Source organism: Octopus sinensis, linkage group LG20 (genome assembly GCF_006345805.1).
Source record: "Octopus sinensis linkage group LG20, ASM634580v1, whole genome shotgun sequence".
Lineage (NCBI taxonomy): Eukaryota > Metazoa > Mollusca > Cephalopoda > Octopoda > Octopodidae > Octopus > Octopus sinensis.
This window is the reverse complement of record NC_043016.1, coordinates 3,204,536-3,217,035: the sequence shown is the minus strand read 5'-3', so window position 1 is coordinate 3,217,035 and position 12,500 is coordinate 3,204,536.

Here is a 12,500-nt window from a genome sequence, read left to right as displayed (position 1 = left end):
ATCTTGGTTAGCCTAACAGTTTTGCAGCTGATCCCCGTAGATATATTATTACGCTTTAAAAGAGCTGAAAAGGTTGTTTGAACTGCTTTATTTCCAAATCAATTATGAATAACGAAAATCTGTTTTGAACAATATAAGACTAAATACATATAATTTGAATCAGAAAAATTTTCCGATATCAGTACATCACTTGTAATAATGCTGTCGAAGCCAAAGAGAAGAATGTAGAGTTGATTTCATCCGGTAAACATATTTAACTAGATACCCGAATACAACTGCAAGGGGCCAATATATGAAGTATTATAATTTACGTCATCATAAGAAAGGTCATATTCGTAAGCAATTATTTGCTTTTTTGCACCTTAAGCTGGCCTGTTTGAACTGACTAAAATGAAGACAGAATTGACAAGTATTATTACTATTATTTAACAGCACATATTACGTTTACATATAGTCATCAGTTACATTTATCTTGATGTGTGCAGAGGGAGACTTCATAAGTTCTTGGTTAATCAATGATTTAAGTAGTCAGTTCGATATCCCTTCCAATCTACTGAAATGTATCTCGTTGGTTTACTTCACAGCAGTCATTAGACGACAGCTGAAACCACGGCATTGCCTTGAAAAATTGTAGTCTAACGAATCGATCCCAGCATTTGCTTTTAAAACCTGCTACGTATTCTATCGGTCTGATTTGCCGAACCGCTAAGTTACGGGTACGTGGACATGCTGCCATCGGTTGTCAAGCGATGGTGGGGGACAAACACAGACACACATACCTATATGTATGTATGTAAGTATGTGGGGGGGGGGACAAACACAGAAACACACACATGAGCGCGCACGCGACAGAGAGAGATGACTGACTTCCTTCAGTTTCCTCTACCAAATACATTCACAAGGATTTTGTTGGCTCCGGGGCTATAGTAGAAGATAGGTACCCAAGTTGTCATGAAGTGAGGCTTAACGTGGAACTATTTGGCTGTCAAGAAAGCTTCTAACCACAGAAACATGCTTGTGCCTATTGTGTATGTATACACATGTACACACACACGCGCGCGCACACACACACACACACATATGTATATACATATGTGTGTGTGCGTGTGTGCATATTTGAATATTCTTTTACTCTTTTACTTGTTTCAGTCATTAGACTGCGGCCATTATGGAGCGCTGCCTTGAGGGGTTTAGTTGAACAAATCGAGCCGAGAAGTGATCTCTTACGCCTAGTACTCAATCAATATATTTTCATGAACCACTAAGTTACGACGATTTAAACACACCAACACCGGTTGTCAAGTAGTGCTGGGGGTAGTGACAAACAGTCACAAAGACACACACACATACACAAACACACACACACACACGCACGCACACACACACATATATATATATATATAAATATTCATACAACGGGCCTCTTTCAGTTTCTGTTTACCAAACCCACTCGCCTGTTTTTGGTCGGCCCAAGGGTATAGCAGAATACATATGCTCAAACTGATACACAGTGGGACTGAAACCGGAATCATTTGCTTGAGAAGCAAATTTCTTACCACGCAGTCATGCCTGCGCTTCTCTCTCTCTCTCTCTCTCTCTCTCTCTCTCTCTCTCTCGATATATATATATATATATATATATATATATACCTCGTTCAGAGATTTATTATTGCTTATATATATATATATATATATATATATATATGAGAGAGAGAAAGAAAGAAAGAGAGAATAAACGATAAGTATACTTATATATACATGTATATATACATATATATCTATACCTACATAAATGTACACACACACACTCTCTCACACACATGCATATATAAATATTGGCTTACGTTTCTAAAATATATGTGTACGTATTTATTAATTCTCGCCTATGAGTATGTGGTTACGTATGATAGGTACATGTGTGAATAATTTTATGCAGGTTTTTTCCTCGTTTTGTTTTAATTTATTTCTTATTCTTATCTATTTATTCATTTACTTATTTTGTAAAAGGGAGGAATATATTGTAAATAAAGCAGGAGACTGAAGGAAATATGAAGAAAGACATTGTTGGTGTAAAAAGAAAAACTGGCTTTATTGTGAATATGATATGAAATAAGATAACTGTTTGGTGATTTCTGCTTTTGCAGAAGTAAAATGGCGAATGGAAAACTGGTTGGAAGAGTTTAGTTTAACTGGTAGAAAGCTGAGGAGCAGAGAACGAAACCAGCGTGTTAGTCTAGGATTTATCCAATGTTCCAGAGTTTAATCCGAAGCTGTCAACATAGACCAACCGCAGGCGAGGAATTAATATTTGGATTACACTCGCCCTCTTTCGTTTTGTTCCCCTTCCATCATTTCTTACATTCTTTCTCTATTTCATTTATTTATTGTAGTGCATTTATATTTCTTTGATTTACTGTTTTGTTATTTAAGCTCTTATATAATAATGACGACGACGACGACGACAACGACGACAACGATGACGATGATAACGTTGCTGCTGATGATGATGACAATGATGATGATGACGACGACGACGACGACGATGATGATGATGATGATGATAATTATCGGTAGACTTATTTTCATTGCGTGCTTTTTCTACAATACTGAGCGCGTCTGTATGCGCCTTGCGTATGTGTGATGTTTACATTTAGTTTAATTTTTTTTCTCCGTTTTGTATTGGAAGTACTCTACATAATACGTGTGCAGTGGCTTGTAGTGCTGTGTTATGTATATATGTTATTTCTTAGTGTTTTGGTCTTGTATTTTATTTGAGAGTGTTTTAACCATTCCCATGGTACCCATTATTGCAGGGGAGTGTTTCTGCTTTCAATCACCCAGTTCGGGTTATCTGTATTTTTAGATATTTATATAGGGATAATTTTTATCATTTCATTTAGAGATAAATTATCGATTATTGGGACAGGTATTTCTGTTATGACACACACATTTTCACGGTTGTTTCACAACAATATCGGATATTGATCGCACTGTCTCTATGTATTAGTATATTCCGGATTAGGATCAGTTTGTCATACTGTGAAACATTTGCTGGCGCATTTTTATACACATTCCTTTTTGCTAGTATTTCATAATGCTGCTATGAAAGACAGCATCCATGGTATGAAACCTACAAAAGAATTATGCTTGTACATGCATTTTTTCGTAGCTAAAAACAATGTGATAAATTATTTCCTTTGAATGTTCACATGTCCTGAATTTACATAAAGCATTCCACTTCATTGTATAGTTTTGATGCTATCTGCTACGAAGGCCATTTTATCTTGCCACAACCATGAATTCTTCACTTTCAACTTGGAATGGAAAATCTTGGGTTTCTCAAGCAATTTGCGCATTTTGTTGTATATTTCCCCATAATCACAGGATGTGTTGAGGAAAGTATATAGGCTTTGGTGGGAATATACTTCACTGTTTACATAATCTTGGCTAATGACACGGAAAATTAGATTTTTCCATTCTTGCTCGTTGTATGAAACACAGATAATTATGATCAAGCTGCCACACATGAGAAATGGAATCGAAAACTTTAATCAGTTGAAATTATGACAGCAAGAAATGCTAAAAAATAAAGAAATAAATAGTAATTCCCAAATTAAAAAGAGAGGAGGATTTCCAGAATTTCATCGATCAAGAATATCATAAAATTATTTTTGACTCACCGTATAATGTATGATCGTTTGCACTTATATATAGCTATTAATGCGGAGACCATAATCGAGATATTTCTCGATGTTACTATTCTAAATTAAATTTAAACTAGTGATTCACTAAGTGGTTGGAAGGGTTAATACATGTAAGAAGCAGTTATCAATAGGCACGGTGTGTTTGTCTTTTTAAAAGGGCAGAAAAAGAATAGGAGCAAACATGTGGATGTTAGTGAAGCACAACTTATTGAAATTATTTGGATATAGGAAGGAGAATAAGCTACAGAGTTCCCGTAATGTATTCCAAGATCCATGTTATTTCGTCCAGTTAGGTGAATATAGTCGTTCTCAGATGGAGTTTTTTCAGGAAGGGTGAATTCATGTAGTAGTTCGCATTATGTTTACATAGAAATACGGTGGTGGATTTGAAGTTATAGTCTGTGTTACGGAGGTGAAAGTTTATATGTAAAGTGCCGATTTTTTTGTTGATAAACAAAAATTAAGGAACACTAACACCGCACTTTAGTCCCACCTGGTTCCTTACACTCATATATCAAATTTTCCCATAATGGGTTCACTGTCATAGGCTGCTTATGCCATACCATCCGCAACGTTGCACCTACTAGTTGGCACTTTACATATAAACTTTCACCTCTGTAACACAGACCCGCCTTCAAATCCACCACTGTATTTTTATGTAAACATAATGCGAACTACTGCCTAAATTCATCATTCCTGAAAAAATCCTCCTGGGAACGATTACATTCACCTATCCGCAATTGGACTAAATAACATGGATCTTGGAATACATCACGGGAAGTCTGTAGCTTATTCTCCTTCCTATACCCAAATAATTTTAATAAGTTGTCCTTCACTAACATCCACATGTTTGCTTCTATTCTTTTTCTGCCCTTTTTAAAAAAGACAAACACGCTGTGCCTATTGTTAACTGTTTCTTATATGTATTAACCCTCCCAACCACTTAGACCCTCTGAAGAAGCCTAGAGGCACATTCATCATCCAAACTTTATCTGCCCAACCCTGCAGAACTCTGAAGAGGTGGAGATAGCATGCCGTATTTCGTTGCCTCTTGCCAGAAACGGCCGTAAGGAAATAGAACCTACTGAGAATCTGATCTTTCACTCTTTAGCTCTTTTCTGTAATATTAGTACATGCGTGTGTAACACCTAGTTATTACATGTATATATATTCTAATACTTTCTAATACTTTTGAATAAACAGACATACTAGAATGTCTACCGGCTGATGTATGTTGTTTTTGCATCCTCTCCAGTTTCTTATTTGCCGTATAAATTAAGGGTAAACCACTTTCTACCCCCGCCCATACATTATACTCAATTGTGAGATCGCTACACAATAAACAGCAGTTGGGTATGAATAATTGGGTACACTACCAGCAGTATATTGGATAGGTACTATCCCTTAGTTGGTTGGTTTACCAACCTCTAACTCACACAGAAATAATACACACACACACACACACACACCCACACATATATATATATATATACACTCACATGCACACACATATATATATATATATATATATATTATATATATATATATAGATATATATATATATATATATACTAGCAGGTAAGCCCGGTTTCACCCCGGTCTGTTGGATGATATGGCTGTGATCGTGTTTCGGTTAGGCATAATCTATAACAGTGTCCCTCAACTTATCATTCCTCCTTGTCAGAAAAGAGCTCAATTGTGAAGAAAGAATTTGTATCGTAGTCTGTTTCTGGACAGCTGTCTAATCATTAAAACATTGATTTAATTATGAACATAGATGAAATTATAACATTAATCCTATTTTTGTAAGCAGTTGTATCCATAAACATTTTATTTGCAGAGAGCAGAAATTGAAAGAAGATATATGAAATGAATGTGTGTGTGTGTGTGTGCGTGCGTGCGTGCGTGCTTGAGCCTGTGTATGTGAGAGAGAAGAAGAGAGACAGCAAAGCGAAAATTTTGGCTGACTGTCATCCTGTACTCCCCATTGCTAGCGAAATGGTATATGCCAACTGTGTGAGCAACTGGTTGTTTTAATGGCAGGACAAACGGGAATTCCATTGGAAAAGTTTTAATCTATTTCTCGGTAACTATAGGGGCTAGGGAAAAAATACAAACCGTATTCCAATCTGTGTACCCATCTCCACATGTGTGCCATTTTTTCATGTGACTCCACCCAGCCGTTTGGCTGTGAGCCCCAAAACAAGAAAGAATACAACGATCGCCCATCTCCAATTTATATTATATATATATATATAATATAATATATATAAATATATATATATACATATATACATATATATGCATATAACTACATCAAATAATATTTTTATAAACAAACCCGAGTTACGGAGAGAAGCTAGTATGGAAGGCTCATAGTATAATAACTGTATAATACAGATTGGCAAGGAGCCATGAAACCATCGATTTGTGGGTTCGATTCAGCCTGAGGTTAGTTCATCATTTTTCGGTCATTTGTTTATATTTAAAAATTGCCGCTTCAAAATCGGAGAACGTATATAATTATGATATATATCATATACTGTTATTGTACAGTATATTTATATTATATATATTATATATAATATATATATATATATATATGGTTTAGCATGTGTTTGTGTACATGAATGTATTTGTGGAAATGTCTATACGTATATAAACACACATATGCACATATGCATAGATATATAAATGCATGTACATGTATATACATATGTGTTTGAATATGGGGCAGACATACAAATATGCATAAAAGCATACATATGACCTTAAACATGTTTATGTGTGTGAGTTAGATGGCTTTGCACATGTGATTAGACTGGTCATTTTTTGTGTCTTTGTTTTAGAGATGACCGCTCTGTCTATAGAACGAAATTTAAAACAACTGGAGAAATAAAATGCAAATAAATCAACAGATGAAGGAAGGAAACAAAAATCTGATAAACATAAATAAATGAAGCCCGATTTAAGCAGTGATACACCATGTTACACCTTGCCTCCAAATAAGAGACATTTTTTACAAATATAGACAGTAATATGCTTTTTCGAAGAAACCAGATGATTTATGCAGTACACAAAAAGAAACTGATTTGTTCATTATGTCTCTGGGGATTAAAAACAAAATAAATTAAGCTGCTAGAAGGAGTAACTAAATTTCCATTTAATCACACTGCACTTTCTTCAAAACGTTTGACTGTACGTTAGAAAATATTATCGTACGCGTATAATATATATTCTGTCTAAAATATTGCCAGGGTGATCATGATTGGAATGTCTTTGATTATCATTGTTATGCACTTGATAAGATTTGGTTTGTGTTTAAACAATGACGATAATACAGCAAAAATGAGCATGTAATTACAGCTTGAATTTTAGGAAATCAAGAAGAATTAGGGCTTTATAACGTGCAAAAGCAGATGATGCAAAGCTCAAAACTAGGTATTCTTTAAATTGCAGTAGTGAGAACGGACTTTGGTAGATGGAATGATATATGATATGGAACACAGCTGCTTGCATACTGAAGAGCAGCATATGAACAGGTCAGTAACCAGTCAACCGCTACAGTAACATTCTGTGCATTATTATACGATGTTCGAGTCTAAGGAAGATATTGCTAATGAATGATCTTGTAGATATGTGTATGTGCAATGTCATAAATACAGGTAATCATAACATCCTTTCTTACTGCTGTTAATCACTGTTAATATACGGATGTAAGCTGATAATGAGTTATCGTGTAGTGAGGACTGTAGGTCAAATAATAAAATCCTAATGATATAAGATTGAACCAAATTCGATTCTCTCTTGGTTAGTGTAGATACATTCCTTAACCCATATATACCCATAAAAAAATTTCACTGTATATACATTAAACGTTAGAGTAAGCTTTCACAATCTGGAAGGGAAGGACAATAGCTATATGTGAAGACTGCCTGCTGAACATTACGTATATTCAGTCAGATGTTTGCCGGCGAGTTCATGCCCAAACAAGTAGGATCGGGTTTTGCGTTGCGAAAACGCAACCAGGAGTATAAATAGGTTAAGAGCCGCTAATTCATTTCAAGACAGGTATAAATGTCGCAATATCCCATTTGACTTATGCTAAAATATTCTTTTCGCCTTTTCAAAATCTAAATATATTGTAGGTTGTGGTTAGTGCTGCGGAGGAAAACACACAGCTGTGATGAGATTAACATCTCTCGTCCACCACCATTTAACACCCAGAGTTTAGTTGAGTTTTAAACCATGCCATCTAATGAAGAAAATAACCAATATTTTCATGAATTACAGAAATACTACAAAGATTAAGTGAGTTAGCTTCTAAGGAAAAGGACGAGATAGTGACTTTAACAGCAAAGAATTTTCATATATACCGCTTAAGTCTTGGAAAAAAGTATGTATGACTAGTATGCAGTTGCATTCTCACCCAATCAAAGGCATTTATTACTTAGAACTGATACGACCGCTAAAAGCGAAGGCTTTAATTTAAATTTTTCAACTTAAATTTGCCTTCAGTGTGTAGAACTTAATTTAACTAGCTCTCCGCGAGGACGTTGCCTAATTGGCTGATTAATAACTAAACAAATAAATGATATAATTATAAACAATATAAACATTCAAGATAATTGAAACGCATTGTTAGTTTTGTTTATCTCAAGCGGACGTGATTAAAAGCAATTCCATTGTAATCATCTGTCTTTACTCCCCCGGATTGCATTATACAACGGGCTCTGTTTCAAAGAGGACAAGAAATGTTAGACGACAAATGAAATAACTAAAAGTAAGTTTAACCTGTCTAATCACCAACGACTTTTCCAGTTCAAATGCAAATGAAGTACCGTCACTCCGTCGACGAGGGTTCCAGTAGATCCGATCAGCAGAACGACCTATTCCTGAAATTAACGTTCAAGTGACTGAACACTCCACACATACGAGTTTCCTTAACGTATTCTCCGAGAGATATAGCGTGACAAAGACTGGGATAAGACTGGCCCTTTGAATTACCGGTAGAACCCATTTTAGCCAGCTGAGTAAACTAGGGAAACGGGAAATAAAGTGTCATGATTGAAGTCGCAGTGCACCACCACGAATCGAACTCATGATCTTGCGATCATGAACCACTAAGCCACGCGCTTTCAATCCATATGAAGTAACCCCCCCCCCACCAAATAACATACGCACACATACACTGGCACAAAAATTTCTCTGCAGGAGTATGTGTAAAGCGGGTACTTTTGCAACATCTACCTGAGACTTAGGTGTTATATCCTGCATGAAAGATACCCTGTACAATGAAATGTTGATGTGTTGACTCTAAGAAGTGTCCATGATTACACAACTGACTTAGTCTATTAGATATTAATACAGTAAACACAATATCGTATACACCACACAGCTTAGCACTGAAAGATGTACTTCCTACAAAAAAATCATGACATTTTCTGAAAAAATGATTTCTGATGAGTCTCTGAAACGAACGTGATGAAAGCTCAAATAAATAATTAACCAAAATTGTGACTACCTCCATTTTCTTGATATATAAAATCTGTACAACACTTCTATCATACAAACTGTACATACATATAAACACAGACACACACACACACACACCACACACACACCACCACACACACACACACACAACACACACACACACACACACACTCATGTCAATGTCTTGCTGCGGGTGAAATAAATATATAAGCACATCCTTTTTATGCTATTCCTGAGTGGGAAAATGCTTTTTACTCTCAGTAGCAAATAAAGCAATCATGAATTATGTCCTAATATCAAAGTCACGAATTAGGGTCTTTGTATTCTAATATTCCTGCTGCCTCATTGATATATATTATATGTAAGAACAAACGAACGATAATTTACATTCATTCATTTCATTTCATTTATTCATTTACTTGTTTCAGTCATTTGACTGCGGCCATGCTGGAGCACCGCCTTTAGTCGAGCAAATCGACCCCAGTACTTATTCTATCGGTCTCTTTTTGCCGAACCGCTAAGTGACGGGGACGTAAAAACACCAGCATCGGTTGTCATGCAATGCTAGGGGGACAAACACAGACACACAAACACAGACACACATACATATATATATATACATATATACGACAGGCTTCTTTCAGTTTCCGTCTACCAAATCCACTCATAAGGCATTGGTCGGCCCGGGGCTATAGCAGAAGACACTTGCCCAAGGTGCCACGCAGTGGGACTGAACCCGGAACCATGTGGTTGGTTAGCAAGCTACTTACCACACAGCTACTCCTGCGCCTAGTAGTAGCAAGGCACGGTAGAAATAGCTCTAGATCTCCATTATTTACATCTAATATTCTTATGTATGAATGATTATAAGCATGACTCAAAAAGGCTCTACTAAATGTTAGCAAGAAGGATAGAAACTATTAAAATCTCCCTCAAATCACACCATGTTTATATACACAAAAGTATGAGTCAACGTGTTTAACTTCCATATTTTGGATACAATCTGATAAAAAATAATTTCCCTTGTACCACATTCCACTGCATGACCTCTATATGTTTGAGTGAATACTGTAGCCAGTATGCCAAAGCTTGACTTAGCAAAAATAGCAACTCCCAAAGCTCTTTAAACTACACATTATTATCTTTGTATGTATACAACTATGAACTACCAAGTGCGCATTTGTGTGGCTGCACTACCATTACATCACACCCTCGGTCTTATTAATGTATGTCTATATAAGTTAACGTCGAAATCTGGGAGAAATAGCATCAAAATCTTGCCGCAATCTTCTGTATTTGCTGGCAAATGAGCTTCTACTTATTAAGTAAGCTTTAGAGAAACAGCAGCCAAATAGCTCTTCAACCAAACTATGATTTTGTGTATATATGAATAACACGAGAAAATCCGCCAGAATTTGATGGATTAACGTAATAGGAATATCAACCGAACTTTCATCTAGATCTGCCTAAAATCATTGAAAAGGCAAAACACTCACCGTCAAAAATATAATGCTAAGTGTCCTTAAGATCAAAATCTTTAAAAAAATGTAATAAATCTGTTATAAATATCTACACCAGATCGCATTCTACTAAAAACGGAATAATTAGCACTGGGTCCACCAATAAATACTGATGCAAAATTCTAACACAACACTTTTAAAATACCGAAATGAGTAAATAAACGATCCAAAATAGGAAAATTATGCTTCCACGTTTAACGTTATTGTCATAAATTCCGAAAATAATCTGAATAGAAGAACAATTTTCAAAATAGTTGTGAAGTTAAATTGGATATTTGATTTCTTTTTTTCGTTTAATTTTCAATTTTCTGTCGGTGCGATGTTATCATCATCAACGTTTCTCCTTAAAGCAGCCATTAAAAATATTTGGACTGAATTTCGTGAATGCTGACTATTTCTAGGTTGGTTAGTAATTGCTTATAGCATTACAAATCAAACCAAGAACACTGTTTAACTAGTGGGATGAACCAGAGCATTTGACTGCAATTTTAACATTTTAGAAAAAAAAAAAAAGGAAACAACCCCACCCCTAAAATGGCTTAGAAATATATGTCTGATTTTGGTAGTTATTGAATTATGTTACTGCAATAAAATATGAAAGCGTTTCGGGTGTCATGTATATGCACATGTATATATATATATATATATATATATATATATATATACATATACCGACATCAAAAGCTCTGCAGTAGGTCTCAAGATGAACCTCATGAAAACGAAGTTCATGCGGTCAGTCAACATATCAACAGGTCGAATGGTGATCGGCAGTGATGAAATAGGGGAGGTAAAGGAATATATCTACCTGGGGCAGGAAGAGAATATGGTCAAGGTGATCAAGGTGGAAGTGATATATATATATATATATATATCATCTTGATGAGGTTGGCGCGGGTGGTCCTGTCCAACCTTCCCTTGAGCACATCCCTTATGCCATTAAACGCCTTTCATCCGGCCCTTACATTCCGTGAGATGTCCTTTTCGATATCTCGGCACATATTAACTTCCTGCCCCAGGTAGATATATTCCTTTACCTCTTCTATTTCATCACTGCCGATGACCATTCGACCTATTGATACGTTGTCTGGCCGCATGAACTTCGTTTTCATGCGGTTCATCTTCAGATCTACTGCAGAACTTTTGATGTCGGCATAACATCGGAGGTGCTAAAGTCAGGCAGAGAGCAGCTCTGGAAAATCCTCGCAGAGCGATTCACGCACTATCTAGACGAGGGAAGAACTCCCTCGCAGTGGAAAGAGTCAAATGCCATCCTGCTATATAAGAAGGGCGATAGAGAAGATCTAAAGAACTACCGACCCATAAGGCTGCTGTCTCACGTGTACAAAATGTTCACAAAGATAATTCTGAACAGGTTATCACGTCATCTCAACGAACAACAACGAGGGAACAGGCCGGCTTCCGGAAAGATATATATATATATATATATATATATATATATATATATATATATATATATATACATATATATATATATATGTACGTATGTATGTATATATATGTATATGAATATATATATGTGTGTGTGTGTGTGTGCGCGTTTTGTGTGTATTCACATACACACATATTTGTATACATATACACACACACACACATACACACATATATATATGTGTATATATATATGTATACACTTATCTTTGCTATTATGCAAAAGTGTCGTAAATCCAAGACATTTCTTTTTCAGAGAACGGTAAAATAATTTCATTCTACAGCAAAACCGCTAAGCGTAGGAGTGGCTGTGTGGTAAGTAGCTTGCTTAC